The 25,267-nt window shown below is 43.7% G+C and overlaps 1 long non-coding RNA gene across 1 annotated transcript in view; it reads left to right on the top strand.

Moving 5' to 3' along the window:
* The window catches only part of LOC149971520 (uncharacterized), a 57,842-nt gene that overhangs the window by 2,110 nt on the left and 30,465 nt on the right, over positions 1-25,267 (top strand). Inside the window, exon 2 of the long non-coding RNA XR_016492120.1 lies at positions 2,442-2,524. This is a non-coding gene — a long non-coding RNA (uncharacterized LOC149971520). The remainder of the gene's footprint in view (positions 1-2,441; positions 2,525-25,267) is intronic.

The raw sequence follows: 25,267 nt of genomic DNA, 5'->3' as shown, positions 1-25,267 counted from the left end.
AAAAAAGACAAGGGCAGCACATCGACGTCTCCCCTCACCTCAGGCACCCCAACTGCAGGGCCATCCGGCTCTGTTAGAGGTATGGGTTACTGAGCTGAAGGAGCAGCCCCCCAGCTACACCACCTCCAGACTGCTGAGAGACAGACTGGCTCTGTAAGAAGTATGGGTTACTGAGCTGAAGGAGCAGCCCCCCAGCTACACCACCACCAGCCCAGACACAGAGCTTCTACAGGACCAGATCAACCAGCGCAGGACCCAGCTGAAGAACTCTGTCCAGGAGCTGAGAGAGAGCCTTACCACAATTCTTGAGGAGGTAAAGGCCACCATGAGGAGAGAGCCTTACCACAGCTCTGGAGGAGGTAAAGGCCACCATGAGGAGAGAGCTGGTGCAGGTAAAGGAGGAGATGGTAAAGGAGTTGTCTGTCATCAAGAGAGTGCTAGAGCACTGTAGAGACTCCTAGAGAGAAGCTGCAGCACAGAGAACAGACTGTAGAGACTCCCAGAGAGAAGCTGCAGCCCCTCACCACCCCTAACAACCCCACTGATCCACCTTTACCCACAATCCCCCCCAATACCAAAAACACTTTACCCACATCCCCAGTCAACAAGGAGGCTCACATGGAGACACCTACTACAGAGAGATGCTCTCTGCCCCTCCCCCTGACACACCCCCACACACCCCTCCATGTACACAGGCCCTGTGTATCCCAGCCCCAGACAGTAAACCCACTACTCTGGTAAAACCCATTGACTCAAATGGAAATTCATCCAAGAAGATAAACTCTTCCCCCAAGACAAGGTGTCCGAAATATGGTGCCCAAAAACATAGGATACACTCCACATCCTGTCCCAGCCTGACTTTGGCACACCAGGCCACATTATCATTCACACCGGCACCAACAACCTGCGAGAGGAGCAGGAGAGAGTAGGCAGCCTGGTCAACAGAGTAGCAGAGAGGGTCTCTGAGCGGTTCCCCAACTCCCACATCACCATCTCCACACTTCTGCCCCGCAAAGACTTCCATCTCCGTACCATTCAGAAAGTCAACGCTTACATCACCAGAGGGTGTGGCCTACTCCCGAACGTACACGTTGCTCACCACCCAACAATCACCCCAGAGCATCTGCACGACCACTCCCACCTGAGGAAGCAGACAGTAGGGATGTTTGCCAAGTCTCTAAAGGATGTGGCACTTGGTAGACAAACACCCCATGCTGCACTAGACAGGGGACCAGGAGACCCTTACCAGACCACTGCACCACCAAGGAGCCCCAGGCCCCCTCAACGCCACACCAGACCCAGCGCACCCCACTGGCCCCACCCACCACCAGAGCATCACCACTTCCATCGGCTTAGCCAGACCGAACCGGGCCCAGCCTACTACCCCGCACCAGACCAGAGAGGAAGCTCCACGGCCCAGAACTGCCCCCCCTCCACTCCACAGGTTCCAACAGCAGGACCAGCGCAGCTATGCGGAGGTCGTCAGAGGACAGAAGAACCTTGTAGGATTGAGTGAGATTAAACAGCTCCTCCAATACATCTGCACTAAACTGCACTAAACACACACACACACACACACACCTGTTGTACTAGAATTGACTTGTTTAATGAATAGGAATATTTATATATATAACAGAAAAAATGTTAGCTGTTATCCTGTGTATCTCACTCTTAACAACTTATTAGTTAGTAGTTACTGTATTTCTGACTGCTGTTCTTTCTTTTTGCAACATGAAATCACTATCAGTCGGCATGTGGAACATTCAGGGCCTAAACTCATCAACCTATCAGTCAGCATGTGGAACATTCAGGGCCTAAACTCATCAACCTGTCAGTCAGCATGTGGAACATTCAGGGCCTAAACTCATCAACCTATCAGTCAGCATGTGGAACATTCAGGGCCTAAACTCATCAACCTATCAGTTAGCATGTGGAACATTCAGGGCCTAAACTCACCAACCTTTAGACTGAAGAGTTTAGCACTGGAGTTCTACAAACATCTTAAAGATGTTGACGTCATCATTCTGCAGGAGAAGGTGTAAGGCTGACGGTGTCACTCACTGCCCCACAGGCTACAGAGAGGTCACTGTGCCATCACTGTCCCACAGGCTACAGAGAGGTCTTTGTGCCATCACTGTCCCACAGGCTACAGAGAGGTCACTGTGCCGTCACAGAAACACAGCTCTGTCAATAGAGGCAGAGACTCTGGAGGATTGATCATTTGGTACAAATCCCAACTACAACTATGTGTCCCCATATTACTCAGAGGAGATCTTCCCCACCCTTGAGGAAGAGACGTGCCATTTCGAGGCCCAGGGAAATGTGCTCATCTATGGGGACACAAATATGCGCACAGGAACACTACCTGATCTAACGAGCACACGAGGGGACAACTTTATTACAGGCCATAGTATTTCTAACTGTCTTTGTCTCCCCCATAGAAACAACAGTGACCGCATCGTCAACAACAACGGAAGGGATCTTTTGCAGCTCTGTAGAAGCCTGGGCCTGTACTTTGTCAATGGTAGGTTACAGGGGGACTCTTTGGGGAGATTCACCTACTGCTCACCTCTTGGCCACAGTACAGTAGACTATATGATCACAGACATTGACCCTTTCTCTCTCAGCTCATTCACTGTCAAGCCACTAACACCTCTGTCTGATCATAGCCAAATTACGTTGTTCCTCAAAAGAACAGACATGGAAACAATCACACATTCACAGCCCAGTAAGCTGTACAACATCAAACATTCATACAGATTGGCCCAAAACAGCACAGAAGAATACCAGAAAGCGACCTGGAACCAAAATATCCAGACACTCTTAGATAACTTTCTGGATACCACATTCACTCACAGTAAAGCAGGCATCAATCTGGCAGAACAAAACATCAACTATATATTCAGGCAAACGTCAAAAGAAGCACAACTGAAATTGATAAAAAACAAACCAAAAAAGACCACAGATGACAACTGGTTTGATGCAGATTGTAAAATGATAAGGAAAAAACTTAGAGCACTATCCAACCAAAAGCACAGAGACCCAAATGTTGGTGAATTACGCCTTCATTACTGTGAGACTTTAAAACTCTATAAACGTACTCTCAGAACCAAAAAAAGCACAGTACAACAGCAAGCAGCTGACACTAATTGAGGAGTCCATAAAGACACACAACTTCTGGCAAAATTAGAAAAAATAATGATACTCTAAACAATAGGAATTAGCGATACAAAATGGTGACATATAGACAACCCATTTTAAAACACTCTACAACACTGTTCAAATCGACACAAAACACAGAACAACGGCAAATTCATGAGAAGTTGAATGGATTAGAGTGTCCTTTATAGCTCAATCAAAATTCACTGGACTCCCCAATTACTGACCAGGAGCTCTGAAACTTCAGGCTCTCAAATTTGAAAAGGCATGCGGACCTGATGACATCCTAGATGAGATGCTCAAACTCACTAGTGCAAAATTTCAATTGGCTATATTAAAACTGTTTAATTTGATCCTGAGTGTAGGTTATTTCCCTGACATCTGGAATCAAGGACTCATAACCCCAATCCTTAAGAACGGAGACAAATTTGACCCTAACAATTAGAGGCATTTGTGTAAACAGTAACCTGGGGAAGGTTTTCTGTAGTATTATCTATGTAAGCGTTCTAAACGTCCTCAATAAGCACAATGTCTTGAGTAAAAGCCAATTGGATTTATTCCAAAACATCGCACAACTGATCATATTTACACCCTACACACCCTGATAGATAAACTTGTCCACCAAAATAATACCAAAATATATGCTTGCTTTATCGACTTCCAAAAAGCATTTGATTATATTTGGCATACAGGACTGTTCTAGAAAGTTATTGAAAGTGGTGTAGGGGGTAAAACACATAATTAAATCAATGTATACTGGCAATACGTGCAGCGTTAGAATTGGTAAGAAAATAACAGAATTCTTTAACCAAGGGCGGGGCCTTCGCCAGGGTTGCAATCTGAGCCCTACACTCTTCAATATTTACATTAACGATTTGGCCACTAAAAATCCTCAGCCCCTGGTGTTAGTCTCCACAATTCAGAATTTAAATGCCTACTCTTCACAGATGACCTAAGCCTGCTGTCACCCACAGCACATGGCCTACAGCAGAGCCTGGACCTGCTAGAGCAGTACTGCCAGACGTGGGCCCTGGCAGTAAACCCCAAAAAGACTAAAATAATGATTTTCCAGAGAAGATCCAGATCTCAGGGAATTAGACCAAAGTTCTCAATTGGTACAAAATATATAGAGTACAAAATAAGCTCAACTGGACACCTTAATGAGGCAGTGAATGAGCTGAGAGAGAAAGCACACAGGGCATTCTACACCATTAAAAAGCTATTTCAAATTTAAATGCCTATAAATATTTGGCTAAAACTAATTGAACCAATTGCACTTTATGGCAGCGAGGTGTGGGGTCCACTTGCAAAACAAGATTTCATCAAATGGGACATACACCCTATTGAAACCCTGCAAGCAGAGCTCTGTATGATTCTCCTACATGTCCAGAGGAAAACTACAAACACTGCATGCAGGGCAGAATTAGGCCAATATCCATTAATAATAAAAACTCAAAAAAGAGCAATTAAGTTTTGGAAATTTCTAAAATACAGTGACCCCCTCTCATATCATTACCAAGCTCTGCAATGCCAAGAGCTGAGCAAAGACAAGAGTCTGGTCCAGCTGGTCCTTGGATTGAGTTCACAAACCTGTTCTACTAATACACTGAAGCCTCAGTCCCCTCATCCAGCTGGTCCTGGGGCTGAGTTCACTAACCTGTTCTACTAACGCACTGAAGCCTCAGTCCCCTCATCCAGCTGGTCCTGGGGCTGAGTTCACTAACCTGTTCTACTAACGCACTGAAGCCTCAGTCCCCTCATCCAGCTGGTCCTTGGATTGAGTTCACTAACCTGTCCTACTAACACACTGAAGCCTCAGGACCAGAACATCCAATCAATCAGGATAAACCAAATTACAACACAGTCAAAACAAAACTATATTGCTTATTGGGAAACACAAGCACAAAGCAAAATGCAGTGCTATCTGGCCATGAATTGACAGTACACCTTGGCTAAATATTTGACCATGGTTACTGATCAAAACTTTAGAAAAACCTTGAAAAAGTACAGGCTCAGTGAGCACAGCCTTGCCATTGAGAAGGGTAGACACAGGAAAACCTGGCTCCCTGTAGAGAAAAGGCTGTGCAACCACTGCACAACAGCAGAACCTGAGACAGACTGCATTTGGTGACAAAATGTCAAAAATATAAAACAATTAGAGACTGTAATTTTCCCAAATTTGAAACCCTTATTCAAGGTTTCAAAGACCTCTCTGATGAGAATAGGCTACCCGTCCTGTTGGGGGAGGACGCAGAGAGCTGTGGGTTGGCAGCGCACTACATTGAAGACCTCTCTGATGAGGATAGGCTACCCGTCCTGTTGGGGGAGGACGCAGAGCTGTGGGTTGGCAGCGCACTACATTGCTGCCTGACATAAGTTGAGGGACAGTGTCTGACAGACCAATCAACCTGCACATGTACTCTACTGTATGCTTATTGTTATTGTTGAATGTATGGTTATTTTGACCCTTAGTTATTGTTGTTACTGTTGTCCCGTTGACAATTTCGATTCTCATTTTATTTATTTTTATATTGTACATTTCCAAAATAAGCTTTGGCAAAATGTACATTGTTACGTCATGCCAATAAAGCGAATTGAATTGAAATAGAGAGAGAGAAATAGAGAGAGACAGAGAGAGAGAGAGAGAGAATAGAGAGAGAGAGAAATAGAGAGAGAGAATAGAGAGAGAATAGAGAGAAATAGAGAGAGATATAATAGAGAGAGAGAAATAGAGAGAGAGAATAGAGAGAGAATAGAGAGAGAGATAATAGAGAGAGAGAGAATAGAGAGAGAGAGAGAAATAGAGAGAGAGTATAGAGAGAGAGAAATAGAGAGAGAATAGAGAGAGAGAGAAAGAGAGAGAGAGAGAGAGAGAGGGAGAACGATTATTTTTAATAAACCTAAACGTAATGGTAAATCCTAGCACTGGCTTTAGGGCTGTAAGTCCGGTGTGTGACTAGGGAATTATGAGTGCAATAGCTGTCGGTAGAGCGGAAGGGAAAGAGTTTTGATGAATAAATCAATTGTAGGTGTTACGAAGGCTTACCCACTCACTGGCCAATCAACACGTTTTACGGCTTAATACTGCATGCCGTTGTCTCAGGTTCTGTAGGTTATTGACAGGCTTTTGCGTTCATTTTTTAATTTTATTTAACCTTTATTTAACCAGGTAGGCTAGTTGAGAACAAGTTCTCATTTACAACTGCGACCTGGCCAAGATAAAGCATAGCAGTGTGAACAGACAACAACACAGAGTTACACATGGAGTAAACAATTAACAAGTCAATAACATAGTAGAAAAAAAGAAAAAATAGTCTATATACATTGTGTGCAAAAGGCATGAGGAGGTAGGCGAATAATTACAATTTTGCAGATTAACACTGGAGTGATAAATGATCAGATGGTCATGTGCAGGTAGAGATACTGGTGTGCAAAAGAGCAGAAAAGTAAATAAATAAAAACAGTATGGGGATGAGGTAGGTAAATTGGGTGGGCTATTTACCGATGGACTATGTACAGCTGCAGCGATCGGTTAGCTGCTCAGATAGCAGATGTTTAAAGTTGGTGAGGGAAATATAAGTCTCCAACTTCAACGATTTTTGCAATTCGTTCCAGTCACAGGCAGCAGAGAACTGGAAGGAAAGAAGGCCAAATGAGGTGTTGGCTTTAGGGATGATCAGTGAGATGCACCTGCTGGAGCGCGTGCTACGGGTAGGTGTTGCCATCGTGACCAGTGAACTGAGATAAGGCGGAGCTTTACCTAGCATGGACTTGTAGATGACCTGGAGCGAGTGGGTCTGGCGATGAATATGTAGCGAGGGCCAGCCGACGAGAGCATACAGGTCGCAGTGGTGGGTGGTATAAGGGGCTTTGGTGACAAAACAGATGGTACTGTGATAAACTGCATTCAGTTTGCTGAGTAGAGTATTGGAAGCTATTTTGTAGATGACATCGCCGGTTGAAAAGCATGCATTTGGTTTTAGTAGCGTTTAAGAGCAGTTGGAGGCCACGGAAGGAGTGTTGTATGGCATTGAAGCTCGTTTGGAGGTCAGATAACACAGTGTCCAAGGAAGGGCCAGAAGTACACAGAATGGTGTCGTCTGCATAGAGGTGGATCAGGGAATCGCCCGTAGCAAGAGGTGTATTTGGAGGGCTAGTTGGTCAGGATAACGTCTATGAGGGTGACCTTGTTTACAGATTTAGGGTTGTACTTGGTGGGTTCCTTGATGATTTGTGTGAGATTGAGGGCATCTAGCTTAGATTGTAGGACTGCCGGGGTGTTAAGCATATCCCAGTTTAGGTCACCTAACAGAACAAACTCTGAAGCTAGTTGGGGGGCGATCAATTCACAAATGGTGTCCAGGGCACATCTGGGAGCTGAGGGGGGTCGGTAGCAGGTGGCAACAGTGAGAGACTTATTCTGGAGAGATTCATTTTTAAAATTAGAAGTTCGAACTGTTTGGGTATGGACCTGCAAAGTATGACATTACTTTGCAGGCTATCTCTGCAGTAGACTGCAACTCCTCCCCCTTTGGCAGTTCTATCTTGACGGAAAATGTTATAGTTGGGTATGGAAATCTCAGAATTTGTGTTGGCCTTCCTAAGCCAGGATTCAGACACGGCAAGGACATCGGGGTTGGCAGAGTGTGTTAAAGCAGTGAGTAAAACAAACTTAGGGAGTAGGCTTCTGATGTTGACATGCATGAAACCAAGACTTTTTCGATCACAGAAGTCAACAAATGAGGGTGCCTGGGGACATGCAGGGCCTGCAGGGCCTGGGTTTACCTCCACATCACCCGCGGAACAGAGGAGGAGTAGGATGAGGGTGCGGCTAAAGGCTATCAAAACTAGTCGCCTGGAGAGTTGGGGACAAAGCATAACAGGAGCAGATTTCTGGGCGTGGTAGAGTATATGGTAAAGTATATTCAGGGCATAATGCGCAGACAGGGGTATGGTGGGGTGCGGGTACAGCAGAGGTAAGCCCAGGCACTGGGTGATGACAAGAGACATTGTATCTCTGGACATGCTGGTTGTAATGGGTGAGGTCACTGCATGTGTGGGAGTTGGGACAAAGGAGGTATCAGAGGTATGAAGAGTGGAACTAGGGGCTCCATTGTAAACTAAAACAATGATAACTAACCTGAACAACAGTATACAAACAGGTCACTGACCATCTCGAATCCCACCGTACCTTCTCCGCTGTGCAATCTGGTTTCCGAGCCGGTCACGGGTGCACCTCAGCCACGCTCAAGGTACTAAACGATATCATAACCGCCATCGATAAAAGACAGGACTGTGCAGCCGTCTTCATCGACCTTGCCAAGGCTTTCGACTCTGTCAATCACCATATTCTTATCGGCAGACTCAGTAGCCTCGGTTTTTCTGGTGACTGCCTTGTCTGGTTCACCAACTACTTTGCAGACAGAGTTCAGTGTGTCAAATCGGAGGGCATGCTGTCCGGTCCTCTGGCAGTCTCTATGGGGGTGCCACAGGGTTCAATTCTCGGGCCGACTCTTTTCTCTGTATATATCAATGATGTTGCTCTTGCTGCGGGCGATTCCCTGATCCACCTCTACGCAGACGACACCATTCTATATACTTCCGGCCCGTCCTTGGACACTGCTATCAAACCTCCAAACGAGCTTCAATGCCATACAACACTCCTTCCGTGGCCTCCAACTGCTCTTAAACGCTAGTAAAACCAAATGCATGCTTTTCAACCGTTCGCTGCCTGCACCCGCACGCCTGACTAGCATCACCACCCTGGATGGTTCCGACCTTGAATATGTGGACATCTGTAAGTACCTAGGTGTCTGGCTAGACTGTAAACTCTCCTTCCAGACTCATATCAAACATCTCCAATCGAAAATCAAATCTAGAGTTGGCTTTCTATTCCGCAACAAAGCCTCCTTCACTCACGCCGCCAAATTTACCCTAGTAAAACTTACTATCCTACCGATCCTCGACTTCGGCGATGTCATCTACAAAATTGCTTCCAACACTCTACTCAGCAAACTGGATGCAGTTTATCACAGTGCCATCCGTTTTGTCACTAAAGCAGCTTATACCACCCACCACTGTGACTTGTATGCTCTAGTCGGCTGGCCCTCGCTACATATTCGTCGCCAGACCCACTGGCTCCAGGTCATCTACAAGTCCATGCTAGGTAAAGCTCCGCCTTATCTCAGCTCACTGGTCACGATGGCAACACCCACCCGTAACACTCGCTCCAGCAGGTGTATCTCACTGATCATTCCTAAAGCCAACACCTCATTTGGCCGCCTTTCGTTCCAGTTCTCTGCTGCCTGTGACTGGAACGAATTACAAAAATCGCTGGAGACTTTTATCTCCCTCACCAACTTCAAACATCTGCTATCTGAGCAGCTAACCGATCGCTGCAGCTGTACATAGTCTATCGGTAAATAGCCCACCCATTTTTACCTACCTCATCCCCATACTGTTTTTATTTATTTTATTTTCTGCTCTTTTGCACACCAATATCTCTACCTGTACATGACCATCTGATCATTTATCACTCCAGTGTCAATCTGCAAAATTGTAATTATTCGCCTACCTCCTCATGCCTTTTGCACACAATGTATATGGACTCTCCTTTTTTCTACTGTATTGTTGACTTGTTAATAGTTTACTCCATGTGTAACTCTGTGTTGTCTGTTCACACTGCTATTCTTTATATTGGCCAGGTCGCAGTTGCAAATGAGAACTTGTTGTCAACTAGCCTACCTGGTTAAATAAAGGTGAAATTAAAAAAAAAAAAAAATACAAGGCATATTGACATTTGAGAGAGACATACAGCGAGGCATAAAGTAATCGCAGGTGATGATTGGGAGAGCTAGCTAAAACAACAGGTGAGACAACAACAGCTAATCAGCTAACACAACAACAGCAGGTAAAATGGTGATGACTAGGCAGAGAGGGTTGGATAAACTACACACAGAGCCGGAGTTCGCGGCTGGGGCCGACAGATAAAAAATAAATAAACAGAATGGAGTACCCTGATTAATGGACAGTCCAGCAGGCATCAGCTATGTAGCCAAGTGATCATAGTGTCCAGGGGGCAGCAGTAGATGGAACAGGGAAGCCGCCAATACGCTAGCGAAACAGCGTTTAAAGTTAGTAGCCCCGGGCTAGTAGGAGCGTCTGCTCCGATTGTGGCCAGTTGAAGGCACAGCGGATGGAGTATTCATCGGCAGACCAGTCGTGGTGGTGCAGCGGGGCGCCGTGTCCACAGAGAATCCAAACCAGATGGCGAATGAGGTATTGTAGAATTTAGTTTGCTAGCCAGGAGATGCGCCTGGGTGAGGCAGGTTACCGGAAGGTATAATCGAGTTAAAAATCTAAAAGAGATTGAAAATAAATTGAAATATATATATACAGAAAAATACAAAAGTACACGAGAGGACAAAGAAACACGTCTTCACTGCTACGCCATCTTGGAACATTACATTACTTTTATCTCTTATTCTTATCCGTATTTTTTTAAAACTGCATTGTTGGTTATTAAGGGCTCGTAAGTCAGCATTTCACTGTAAGGTTCTACACCTGTTGTGTTCGGCCCATGTGACTAATTAACATTTGATTTGATTTGAGCTACAGTAACTTTTAACAGCAGCAGAAAAACATCCAAACAGTCAACGTCGCTGTAATTGGGCTTCAATACTATAGACCTTTATGCAACACACACCTCCTCAATAGAATTATATTAATAATATTATAATATCAATTAAATATTTGCTCCTGGAAATGGTTTTGTATGTTGTGAGGCACATTCTCATTGAGCCAGATATAACCCAGAACTACTATTGATATGTCCTTATATCAATATGTTTGGAGGAGCGTGTCTTCGGTAAACAGGCAAGAGGCTCCTCTTTGGAAATGGGGAATGAACACATGCTGAATGGAGTAGCCTGTGAATAAGGTAGCATTGCACTGCAGCTAGAACTACTGTACGTGAACTGTGAATAATGTAGCATTGCACTGCAGCTAGGCCTACTGTACGTGAACTGTGAATAATGTAGCATTGCACTGCAGCTAGGCCTACTGTACGTGAACTGTGAATAATGTAGCATTGCACTGCAGCTAGGCCTACTGTACGTGAACTGTGAATAATGTAGCATTGCACTGCAGCTAGGCCTGCTGTACGTGAACTGTGAATAATGTAGCATTGCACTGCAGCTAGGCCTACTGTATGTGAACTGTGAATAATGTAGCATTGCACTGCAGCTAGGCCTGCTGTACGTGAACTGTGAATAATGTAGCATTGCACTGCAGCTAGGCCTACTGTACGTGAACTGTGAATAATGTAGCATTGCACTGCAGCTAGGCCTACTGTATGTGAACTGTGAATAATGTAGCATTGCACTGCAGCTAGGCCTACTGTACGTGAACTGTGAATAATGTAGCATTGCACTGCAGCTAGGCCTACTGTATGTGAACTGTGAATAATGTAGCATTGCACTGCAGCTAGGCCTACTGTATGTGAACTGTGAATAATGTAGCATTGCACTGCAGCTAGGCCTACTGTACGTGAACTGTGAATAATGCAAAAAAAATTGACTGAAAAAGCCTCAGGAGTAGACCATTCAGAAACCTGTTATGGATAGGCTATTAGGGAAGCAAGCAAACGCATTGCTGTTGATTTTGGTTACAGCAGCCCTTAACGAGATGGAAAACTTGTTACAGGAAAACAAACTTAAATCTTACAAAATTCCACTGGATCTTCTCATCTCTTTCGGGCTACGGACAGCGATGCGGCGGCACTAGGGAGGCCATGAAGAGGGTTTTACACACATCCAAAATGACAACATGAGCTGGCTAAAGTAATAAATAATGCACAAATAGCCTGCATAGATTAAAACAAGAAAACGTTCACCCAGAGGCGGCGCTCCTAGTAGCCGGGGACTTTAATGCAGGGAACCTTAAATCTGTTTTACCTCATTTCTATCAACATGTTAAATGTACAACCAGATGGAGAAAAAAAAACTCTGGACCACCTTTACTCCACACACATGCAAATCTCTCCCTCGCCCTCCATTTGGCAAATCCGACCACAATTCTATCCTCCTGATTCCTGCTTACACGCAAAAATTAAATCAGGAAGTACCAGTGATTTATCAATGCATAGTCATTTTACCCCTACATACATGAGCAAATTACCTCGACTAACCTGCACCCCAGCACCTTGACTCGGTACTGGTACCCCTTGTATATAGCCATGTTATTGTTATTTTATTGTGTAAAAAAAAAAATTATACTTTACTTTATGTAGTGAATATTTTCAAAACTCTATTTCTTGAGCTGCATTGTTGGTTTAAAGGCTTCAACAGTAAGAATTTCACGGTAATGTTGTATTCGGCGCATGTGACAAATACAATTTGATTTGATTTACGAATCTTGATATTAGGGTTTGAGATCAGAAGAGTGATGGCCTTCAAGCGATACTTCGGGATTTTTGTCAAAGAAGCCCTTTATCTACTTCCCCAGAGTCAAATTAACTTGTGGATACCTTTTTTTTTATGTCTCTGTGTCCAGTACGAAGGAAGTTAGAGGCAGTTTAGCGTGCCAATGCTATTCTAGCTCAATGACTGGAAGTCAATGGGTGTCTGCCAACATGCAAACAAGCGTTTGTTTAAGAATTGTGCTGGCTTAATGCCAGATAAAGCGAGACAGTTGGAGAAAAACATTCCTGTGGAATTGATGCTTTTCTTGCAGGTACTCTGAAGAGGTTGGCTGGAAAAAGCTTCAGAACAGAATAGGTTGGTTGTGAGAATCAGAGCCTCAGGAATAAGATGAAATGTGTTCATTCTCAGAGGTTAATACGGAAGACATTTACGTCCCTCACGTCCTTCAGAATAAACACGCTTTCACAATAGCACCATAATAGCACCTCGTTCTCATTTGGATGACAAACACACCCCTGGTGGCCAAAGACCTCATGTCTTATTCATGTCATCTGACCTTAGGGCCTGTTCCAATCCAAGTGCCAATGCAGTTTAGCAAACTCCAGGCGGTGCAGTTTAGCAAACACCAGGAGGTGCAGTTTAGCAAACTCCAGGCGGTGCAGTTTAGCAAACTCCAGGCAGTGCAGTTTAGCAAACACCAGGCGGTGCAGTTTTAGGAATGTCTATCTCAGTCTCTGGACTTTAAACCCATTGAAAACATGTGGTTTGAATTGAAGCAGGCAGTCCTAAAATCAGACTAAGGTTATCAAGGACCTGGAAAGGTTCTGTACGGAGGAATTGTCTAATAACCTTCCCAGTGTGTTCTCCAACTAATTAAACACTTGAGAAATAGGCTCAGTGCCAGTATCCTAACAAGGTGAGCTATTAAAAGGTATTGAAAACAAGGGTCTCAATCATTTTGACCACTACCAGTGTTTTTTTTACTGCAATGGGCTAAATCAGGGTCACACAGCGTGTTTATTTTACTGCAGTGGGCTAAATCAGGGTCACACAGAGTATTTATTTTACTGCAGTGGGCTAAATCAGGGTCACACAGAGTGTTTATTTTACTGCGGTGGGCTAAATCGGGGTCACACAGAGTGTTTCTTTGAAGTCTTAAACAAATCTCCTTTGAAACCAAAGTATCCACCTCCCACACATGGTTATGGGCTTATAAATAGAAGATACCTGTACCATGTCAGATATAGAGTTGTCATGTGTTACATTTTGAGTTTGCACTTTGACACTTCATATACATTACAGAAGACTTGACATATAACAAAACTGTTTGACATAGAAACACCAGATGTTTGGCACTTTATTTTGAAATAATGTTGATTAATTATGGAAATTATGTAAATATTAATAACACTACACCCATGAGGCCATTTTGACATTTGACTGCAAGTAAGGACCACACACATTCTCTTTCTCTGAGCAATTGTATTATTATAAAATAACATAATTTCCCAACGTTTTAGCTGACGATAAAGCTCAGTATTTTTATTTATTTATTTTATACAGTCATTTTTGCTCATCTTCATCAAGGGATGTCTGTAACTTGGGACCCCACTGTATGTAAGCCACCTTCCATTTTTCTGCTCCAGAACAGTCTGTAACTACGGCGACCAATGATCATCAGTTTTCCAGCTGATACAGACACACGTAAAAAAAAAAAAAAATTTTTTTCCACTGATCTGAAATGATACCAGCCGCTCTTTAGAGAGAGAGAGAGCGAGAGAGAGAGAGAGAGAGAGAGAGAGAGGGAGAGGGAGAGGGAGAGGGAGAGGGAGAGGGAGAGAGAGAGAGAGAGAGAGAGAGCCAAGGGAGGAGGCAGAAGAGAAGAAAAGAAGGAAGTGTGTAGTTGGTCTTTTTTCACATTAAAGAGAATATTTTTGTTATTGCAGTCGAACCTCTATCAGGGAAGAGCAGGCAATTACACTGAATCCTTCCATGCATGAAATCCCGCCTGCTTGTTATTGATAAATTTCCAAACACATTCCATAGACTTTTCAAATTACCTTCTCTCTTTTATTAAAACTTTAGTCATGCATTTAAAAATGTTTCTGGGTTTGTGGGTGTTGAGTGTATTGGTTTGAAGAGATGAGGCGAGAAGAGCCCGCGACACTATGTACTGTAAATCTGAGAAGAGAGGAGAGGTGGGGCTGGGGTTGAGACACGTAGATATGAGGGTTGGTTGGTAATTAGCATGGACAGACAGGAGTAAAGCAACACTCTCCTCTCCTCAGTCTCTCCATATTCTCCCGGCGTCTCTCCATATTAACACAAGTCATTTCTCTTTACATGGTTGAACGAGATTCCCTTTAAAACTATCCCCGAGGTTAAACAAAATACTATATTCCAACAATGTCTCCTCTCCTCTCCTCTCCTCTCCTCTCCTCTCCTCTCCTCTCCTCTCCTCTCCCTCTCCTCTCCTCTCCCTCTCCTCTCCTCTCCTCTCTGGTCTTCTTGTCTTCTCTTCCAGGGCAGACGGTCTGATTTGTGTGATATCTTCATTAGACATAGATGAATGTCGTCAAAAGCAAATTAATCAGTAAAAATAGTAGATCAGTTATTTCCTTTAGAAACTAAAGAGCTGTCTTCATTTCCTTTAGGAGGGAGCTGTGTCCTTCAACTAAAGAGCTGTCTTCATTTCCTTTAGGAGGGAGCTGTGTCCTTCAACTAAAGAGCTGTCTTCATTTCCTTTAGGAGGGAGGTGTGTCCTTCAACTAAAGAGCTGTCTTCATTTCCTTTAGGAGGGAGCTATGTGTCCTTCAACTAAAGAGCTGTCTTCATTTCCTTTAGGAGGGAGGTGTGTCCTTCAACTAAAGAGCTGTCTTCATTTCCTTTAGGAGGGAGCTATGTGTCCTTCAACTAAAGAGCTGTCTTGCGTGTTTTGCCACCTTCTAACCAGACCAAGGGCATTTTACAAGACAGGATGTTTTTTCCCTTCATTCCCAAACACATTGCAAACACCATTCAATCCCAATTACATCAGTCAGTACATCATAACAGCATATTATTTCTACAACTGTTAGACAGGACATTGAACAACTGCCGAGGCCTTCACCAGACTGACCTGCGTGTTCCGTTGGTAGGGAACGAACAAAGGAGGGAACGAACAAAGGAGGGAACGAACAAAGGAGGGAACGAACAAAACGTTTTTTATTTCCTTTAAGGAGGGAACGAACAGAAAGTTTTTATTTCCTTTAAAATACCTTAGCTGCGCTGGTTCAATCGAACACTCTTTGTTCCTGTAAGAAAACCAACGTTAGTTGAACCCATGTCTGGTAGAAAGAACATGTGAGACTTCTATTATCAAGCAGTGTAATCCTCCTGTTCTCAAACTGACCTGTCGAGTACAAAAATACGATGAATCTTCTCATCCCGCTATATTGTAATGATTCCTATATAGACCGATGTAAGCAGCATCCCAAATAATAACCTGTTCCTTATGTGGTGCCCTATGGGCCCTAATCAAAAGTAGTGCATAGGGAAAAGGGTGCCATCTGCCCTCCTATTGCTATCCACCACTAAGCCCTTTTTAGATAGGACTAGTCTGAGCTGTTAGTGAACACATTTTAAATGTCAACGTGGCTCCTTATAAGCATTCCCCCTTTATGAATAAGAACTGTGGTTACGTCCCAAAATGACACCTTATTCTCTATCCAGTGCACTACTTTTGACCAGGATTCTGGTCTAACGTAGTGCACTATTTAAGGAATAGGTTGCCATTTGGGATGCATCGTTAGAATCCAACAGGACTTTATTTTCTGCCTAATTAATCACAGCATCGGAGAGAGGTAGATTAATAATAACCGGAGAAAATTAAATTTGTCTTTCAACATTCCTCCGAGGAGAGAGATTGATTTGGTTAAGCCTCGGTGTGAGGGAAAATAATGCAATGTAACAATATCATTAATATTAATTAACATTGTTGTTCAGCTTTCAAAATATTTACACAAAGCTAAATGTTCGTCAGTGGAAGCACAGTGCTGTGGGAAGTTACAGAGTGCTGACCAGGAGAAAGGTTGTGTCCAAACTGACACCCTATGCCCTATTAAGTGCAATACTTTTGATTAGGGTTCTGGTGCTCGAGGACACCAGTTCGTTCACTCATCGTTGCGCCCACCTGCGCTTAATTATGGGACTCACCTGAACTCCATCGCGTGATTTACCTTCTCCTATATCTGTCACTTCCTCAGTTCCATTCATTTCTCCTGTCCAGACTCTGTTCTTGTTTTTGTTTCAATGTCTATTTATTATTAAATCCACACCCTGTACTTTCTTCACGTCTACCAGCGTCTGTTGTTACAGAAACGTTACAGAATGAGTGTAACGTTTGTCGTCGGAAGGAGACCAAGGTGCAGCGTGGTAAGTGTTCATGATTCTCTCTGAACACCAAACAAAACAACAAAAGAATAACAAACGTCACGTTCTGCAGGCTTCACAGAGCTAAAAAAAAAATAATAAAATCCCACAAACATCAAAAGGAGAATGACAACTTATATGTGATCCCCAATCAGAGACAACGATAAACAGCTGCCTCTGATTGGGAACCACACTCGGAAAAAAAAAACAAAGAAATAGAAAACATAGAAATAAAGAAACTAGAATGCCCACCCTAGTCACACCCTGGCCTAAAGAAAATAGACAATAAAAGCCTCTCTATGGCCAGGGCGTGACAATGAGGTTGGGGAACCTAAAGAAGCTGGTCTAAGTCTGTTCACTATTGACCACTACTTTTGACTGGGATTCTATGAGGAGACCTATGGGCCCTGGGCAAAAGTAGAGCACTAAACAGGGAAGAGGGTGCCATTTGGGATGCATTCAAGGTATACGCACCTCTCTCACCTCTCTCTCAAAGTGTACGCACCTCTCTCTCTCTCTCTCTCTCTTTCTCTCTCTTTCTCTCTTTCTTTCTCTCTCTCTCTTTCTCTCTCTTTCTCTTTCTCTCTCTCTCTTTCTCTTTCTCTTTCTCTCTCTCTCTCTCTTTCTCTCTCTTTCTTTCTCTCTCTCTCTTTCTCTCTCTTTCTTTCTCTCTCTCTCTCTCTTTCTCTCTCTTTCTTTCTCTCTCTCTCTCTCTCTCTCTTTCTTTCTCTCTCTTTCTCTCTCAACCCTTTCACTTATTGGAAGCAGAAAGCAGCAGTCTTGTCATGCCACCTATTTCTGTACTGTAGCTCCTAAATATAATGTTCACCAACTCAGACTGGTATAAAGTACTCTCAGGGTTGTGCTGATCATGAATTAAATATTCCCCTGGAGAATGCAGAGTTATAAACTATAACAACCTAACCTGTAAATCCCATCTCGAGCACCAGGAGGGTAGGGTGAGAGGGCGAGAGAGAGAGAGAGAAGCTGTGCAGTAACAGGAGTCAAGCAGCTATACCTCTGCTGGAAGAATGGTGAGCCTGATAAGATTATGATTGGTATGCAGAGACAGAGAGCAGCAACATGGTATGCATCTCCAGCCTTGACTCACACTGACACGGTGTATCTTCCCTGACAGGTGAGCACAGGTGAGAGAGAGCAGACAGAGAAAAAAAAGAGAGAGAGAGAGAGAGAGTAGAGAGGGATCAGAGAGACGGCAAACACAAACAAAGGCAGGTTGATTCTCTTTGATGCTGTAGCACCCGGTCGGTGTGTGTCATCTAAATACCGTGTCACTTCGCTCTCCTCGTCTCTTCCTTGCTGTTGTGCTGTCTGTTCTGCTTGTTGTCAAGGTGATGGTTGTTGTTGTTGTTGTTGTTGTTGTTGAAAGAGGGCAATGTGATTTGTGAGTTAAGAGCAGATGAAGTGAAACGCAGGTTAAAGAAGCATTCATGCCAGTTTGAGACCACTGCCTTTTGCTTACAAAGATCATGATAGACGAAGACGAAGAAAACCATGGACACAGACACTAATAACTGTCTTCCCAAAAATAACAGGACACTGACAATAGATACACTTCCTGATTGTTTTAAAGGCTGACTGAACTTCCTGATTTGGCCTTGTTATTCATTAATGCTTAGATGTTATACTCACAGACATCATTCAAACAGTTTTCAGAAACTTAATTAACAGTGTTTTCTATCGAAATGTACTACTAATATGCATATACTAGCTTCTGGGGGTGAGTAGCAGGCAGTTTACTTTTCGCACGCTTTACATCCCGACGTGAAAATAGCGCCCCCTAGAGGTTAACATCTTGCATGTAGGGCAGTATTTTCATTTTTAGCTAAAAAACGTACCATTTGAAACTGCCTATTTCTCAGCCCCAGCAACTAGAATGTGCATATAATTGTCAGATTAGGATAGAAAACACTCTAACGCTTCCAAAACTGTAAAACTATTGTCTGTGAGTATAACAAAACTGATATTGCAGGCGAAAACCTGAGGAAAATCCAATCAGGAAGTGCCTCTTATTTTGAAACCTCTCTGTTCCTATGCATGCCTATCCTCCATTTAAAGGGATATCAACCAGATTCCTGTTTCTATGGCTTCCCTAAGGTGTCAACCGTCTTTAGACATAGTTTCAGGCTTTTATTTTGAAAAATTAGCGAGAAAGATGACATTGGTAAGTGGATAGGTGGGGGCTCTCAGTGAGTTTTGCGCAACTGAGTAAAGCGGCCATTGTTTCTTCCGGTCCTATTGAAAAAGCTACACACCCGGTTGATATATTTTCAAATATATATTTTAAAAACAACCTGAGGATTGATTATAAAAAACGTTTGACATGTTTCTGTGGACATTATGGATATTATTTGGAATGTTCGTCTGCGTTGTCGTGACCGCTCTTTCCTGTGGATTTCTGAACATAACGCGACAAACAATAATCTTTATGGAACAAAAGGAACATTTGTTGTGTAACTGGGAGTCTCGTGAGTGAAAACATCCGAAGATCATCAAAGGTAAACGGCTAATTTGATTGCTTTTCTGATTTTCGTGACCAAGCTTCCAGATGCTAAGTGTACATAATGCTATGCTAGGCTATCGATAAACTCACACAAACGCTTGGATTGCTTTCGCTGTAAAGCATAATTTCAAAATCTGAGACAACAGGTGGATTAACAAAAGGTTAAGCTGTGTTTCGTTATATTGCACTTGTGATTTCATGAATATGAATATTTTGTAGTAATATTATTTGACTGTTGACTATGCTATTCAGCGGTTGCTGACGAAAAGTATCCCGCTACAGGGATGGTTAGCGTCAAGAAGTTTTAATTAAGCTACATATGTTAACATGGGCACCTTTCTTCCGGGATGCTTACTTGTTTTCATTGCTTTACTTGGAAGCTTAGCAGATGTAGATACGCTCATGTTATTTATGTTAGTGCAGGGTGAGCTGCACACAGTGGACTTCCTCCTAGGGCACACCACCTCAGTGCAAACACTATACTATCTGGCGCATAGGCACATGATTACTGTATGCAATTACTGTAGGATCAGCAGAAGTATTCAGGGAAGTTAGAGAGACATCAATTAAGTTACTTACATTGAGTCCACCAATGCCCCTGGTGTAATGAACATTTGCTGAAACATTATGACAACTCTGCGTCACAATGGTAGGGATTAACTGAGCTAGGCTTGGGTCATTGATAAGTTATTCTCTCAACGCAGCCTTATAATGCTGTGAAAAGATCCAGGAACCTAAATGATTTGGGAGGCTCCCATCCTCCTTATAAAACATGTTTTGTTTCCAAAAGGTATCGAAATTGTCAACAAAAATTACACCTATTGAGCTGCAATAATCACATAGCCAGTTGTGAAGAGAAAGAATCCTGTTAAAGCGTTCAATGCCACGATTCAGCACACAGGGCCAGATATGATTGGTATTTTATTAGTGTCTAGCAGAGAGTCAATCAGCTCTTTTTAAAATACAGTTTTTACTGTTCAGAGATGCCCTTCATAATGTCATTAAAACCCACATGGACTACGATAGAATTGATTTCTATGTCCTGACATTTTACATTCGGGAGCAGCTTAGGAATGTCATTTACTCGAGCTCCGGGATAGGACATTGTTTTTGTACCAGTAACGGTCACATGTTTTACCATGGAGCTGCCCAAAATCACAGCGATCCAGAGGTGGGATGGACTGGTGCCGACATCTACTTCGAAATGGTAGTAGTAGGCAGTGCGGCCACAGACACAGGCAGCGAAGAAGGAGCGGGAAGGACGCCGAAACTGTTTGTTTTTTGTTTTTTCACGCCGGGCCTCTCATTGGGAGTGCAGACTGCTTTGCGGAAGGCCACTGTCTTTGGCTTCCACGGCTCGTAACATGCGACCACCGTTGATTGCCATGCTCCTCTTGTTGTGCTCCTTCGACTCCGCTATCAGATGGGTGAGTTCCGGGCAACACCAGTCCAGTCGGATAACGACAAACGACAAACGACAAGGCAGAGATGAATCCAATAAGCGCGAACGCCATCCAGCCACCGGCTCAGACAATGTAAATATTCCGCTCGGCGCGTTTTCCCAGTTTCTTACATAGGTTGGCGACCTGCGTGATCAAGGAAACCACCTCAAGCCTAGTAAACTAAACAATTGCCTCATTGGAACTCTTGAGGGATCCGGTTTGTCCTAAAACAAAGTGTTATAGATACATCTCCTACAGTGCTGGAACTGTTCATATATTTCTACAGATGCAGAGGGCTCCATTGGAAAACTCATCTGGTACCAACTTCGTTAGTTTGCTGGCTAGCAGCTTAGCGTCTCTGTCAAGCGGGATTCAATCAGGTTTCAACCTGTCTGTCAAGCTGGATTCAATCCGGTTTCAACCTGTATGTCAAGCGGGATTCAATCAGGTTTCAACCTGTCTGTCAAGCGGGATTCAATCAGGTTTCAACCTGTCTGTCAAGCGGGATTCAATCCGGTTTCAACCTGTCTGTCAAGCGGGATTCAATCAGGTTTCAACCTGTCTGTCAAGCGGGATTCAATCCGGTTTCAACCTGTCTGTCAAGCGGGATTCCTAGCTGTTTAAAAGCTAACCACGTTGCGGAATCCACGCAAAAACAAGTTCGGTATTCGTATTTTAATGATTAGCGTTTTGCTTTTCAAATAATATCAAACTGAGTGATTCCAGCGTACAGACGAACACTACACATTATGAGACAAAGACAGACTCAAGATAGTACAGACGAACACTACACATTATGAGACATATCCAAGAGAATAAGGTAGAACCTATGCTATTGGGCCTGGATGTAGAGAAGGCCTTTGATGCTGTCAGATGGGATTCTCTCTAGCCATTCTGTTGGGCCTGGATGCTGAGAAGGCCTTTTGATGCTGTCAGGTGAGCTTCTCTCCAGCCATTCTGTTGGGCCTGGAAGCTGAGAAGGCCTTTGATGCTGTCAGGTGAGCTTCCCTCTAGCCATTCTGTTGGGCCTGGAAGCTGAGAAGGCCTTTTGATGCTGTCAGATGGGCCTCCTTCTATCAGGTCTTATTTAGATTTCACGAGGACGTTATTAAAGCGTTTCAGGCATTGTAGATGATAGACCATCAGCAAGAATAAAAACAATGGTGACCTCTCAAACCCAATTATTTTACAAAGGAGTAGTAGACAGGGATTACCTGCGTCCCCAATCCTCTTTGCCCTACTTATAGAACCCCTGAATCAATGGATTAGACTAAATAATAGCATCAAAGGGAAAGATGTGGACAGGGGAGAGAAGAAATTAGCCTTATTTGCTGATGATGTGTTAATTTTTCTGGGCCGACCTACACAATCGTTCCCAGAACTGATGTCTCTTCTGGAAAGTTAATGTTTCACTCTCAGGTTACAAACTGAATGTACTGAAATCTCAGGTTATTACGTTGAACTACAACCCGTTGGTGGACATTAGGGACACGTATGGTCTGAAATGGGTTGTACAGGCTATGAAATACGTTGCCTAAAGACATTGCAAAACTGTCAATCGTTAACTACGGGCCTCTGAATTCCCCCTATCACGTGTGCTCCCTCTCCGGCCTCTAGGTCACCAGGCTGCTCGCTTTGGTGTACACCTGTCATCATCATTATGCGGACCTGTGCATCATCAGACTCACCTGGACTCCATCACTTCCCTGATTACCTTAGCCGGCTCTCTGGGTTCCCCTGCCTCAGCTGGCTCGCCAGGCTCCCGTGCCTCAGCGGGCTCAACAGGCTCCCATGCCCTAGCGGGTTCGACAGGCTCCCATGCCCAAGCGCGTTCGACAGGCTCCCATGCCTCAGCTGGTGAACAGGTTCCCATGCCTCGATTTAAGGCAACCGGGGAGGTCTCAGCCGGCTCTTCAGGCTCTCACGCCTCAGCCGGTTTGTCAGGTTTTTTTACCTCAGCGGAGGCGACCGGTCCGCTCCGGATTGTCCCTTTGGTTGGCGTCCTGCGGCTGGAGCCGAAAGCGCAGGGGAGGGGGTACGGCCACGTATGTTCTCTCTCCGGCAATCTAGGCCGCCATGCTCCCGCGTCTCAGCCGGACTGACAGGTTACCTTCCCTATATATGTCACTCCATTTGGTTCCTTCCCCATGATTTATTGTTTCAGTTTCCTGTCTGTGCGTTGTACGTGTTTCTTGTTTTGTTCATTAATTTATGCGCTCCCTGAACTTGCTTTCCTGACTCCCAGCGCACTCGTTACACCCCCCCCCCCCCCAAAAAAAGCAGATGCCTTTAAGATGGAGTCTTATCCCTTTCCTTTGCAAGAGAGCTCTAGGATTGAGTCAGTTAAAATGAATACATTACCATGTTTGCTGTATCTCTTCTAGACTCTCCTAGTAGAGGTGCAGCAATTCATGGAATGGGACAAGTTCGTCTCCAGATACATACGGCAAGGGAAAAAGCCTAGAATCAGATATAAAACCTTGGAGTTATCAAAAGGGAATGTCTCTCCCATGTCTGAGAGAATACTATTATGCAGCAAAGATAAGGCCGTTGGTGTGCTGATGCAACCCAGTCTACACAGCCAGATGGAAGGATATTGAGACTGAAACTACCAGGAGAGTCTAAATACAGGAAGTTGGGGAAGAAGTTGATAGTTAAAAAGTATCATCTGAAAGATTCAGAGGAAGATGGTGTGCCTATGATACAGAATTAGCTCCTAATAGAATAGATAACCGGTTTAAAGGATGGGCAACAAGAGGCATCTCAGCCTATTGAATACTTTTGTACAGAAGAGGGATAAAAGGTCTCTCTCTTCAAAGAGAGAGCCAAGGATTAAAAGGTCAAGATTTCTATACTTGTCACAATCCTCTTCCTGGAAATGATCGGACCAAAGCGCAGCGTGATGAGCTGTCAGCCAATCAGAATTGGTTGGTAACATAGGTAGCTCATATAATTAAAGATGGACTTTGTGATAACTAACTCTGACTTGTGTGTGGTTTGCTCTCATGATTTGGTAAATAGAGGAAATTTCCACTACATTTATTTTAATTTTTAATGTCGCCAAGGACACGACCGTGAAGCTTAACTTGGGCAACAGTAGTGTAGTGTAGTGTAGTGTAGTGTAGTGTAGTGTAGTGTAGTGTAGTGTAGTGTAGTGTAGTGTAGTGTAGTGTAGTGTAGTGTAGTGTAGTGTAGTGTAGTGTAGTGCCACTAACAAAGTCAACTACCCACAAATGTGAAAAGACAAAAGGCTGCCTAAGTATGATTCCCAATCAGAGACAACGATAGACAGCTGTCCATGATTGAGAACCATACCCGGCCAACACATAGAAACAGAAAAACATAGAAATAAAGAAACTAGAATGCCCACCCTAGTCACACCCTGGCCTACCCAAAATAGAGAATAAAAACCTCTCTATGGTCAGGGCGTGACAATACTGCCCTACCAAGCAAAAAAGGCAGTAACTGCTCATAGCGTGGAACTGAGAAAAAAGCCTTTTATTTACCTTGGTTAAATAGTAACTTTATACAGTTACTGATAACATGACCCCCTATTTTCTCCTGAACACAATACAATAGAGGCAGGATACTTGTCCACATGTCCAAATGATTAAGCAGGTATTTAATGTAGCAAAAATTACATTAACTAATTTTCAACCAAATGAGCAGTTACTGCCTTTTTGCTTAGTAGGGCAGTATAAATATCTCCAAATGCATAACCTTTTTGATCAATTCGTAAAGGAGGAGGATTCGTGGCATATTAAAAATATTCACACTTGCTTATGAATCTGAACCGTCAAAATGATCTCTAGACTATACGGTGGCTAGCTAATAAAGTCCAAATGGGAAAATACACTATACGTAAAGGGGAAAGGGGAAGGGGAAGGGGAAGGGGAACATGGTCATTTCTGTGGAGGAGTGGGAAACCTTATTCCAATCACAATGGAAATGAACAAGGTCCTTGACTTGGAGGGAATTTGGATGGAAAAATACGATTTTATTAAAAGACATCACAGTAATGGAACGGGATGTTGGGGATTATGTGAACACATATTTTTAGAATGTCCCATACTGGCACGACTGTTCTAAGATTGCCCACACTTGCAGGACTGTCCTAAGCTTTTCCAATACTGGCAGGACTGTCTTCAGCTTGTCTCTTACTGACAGGACTGTCCTAAGCTTGTCCCATACTGGCAGGAAGTGCATCAACACGTGGAAGCCATATTTAAGGTCGATGTCCCCTGCAGAGGTTAACAAAACATTTAGGGAACATTGCATTTGATCTCAGGGACGCTTTAGAAACATTTGAT

The sequence above is a fragment of the Oncorhynchus mykiss genome, chromosome 25 (assembly GCF_057628025.1).
Source record: "Oncorhynchus mykiss isolate SJ-2025 chromosome 25, ASM5762802v1, whole genome shotgun sequence".
Lineage (NCBI taxonomy): Eukaryota > Metazoa > Chordata > Actinopteri > Salmoniformes > Salmonidae > Oncorhynchus > Oncorhynchus mykiss.
Note: the sequence above shows the minus strand (reverse complement) of the source record. Positions and strands in the feature narration are given on the sequence as shown.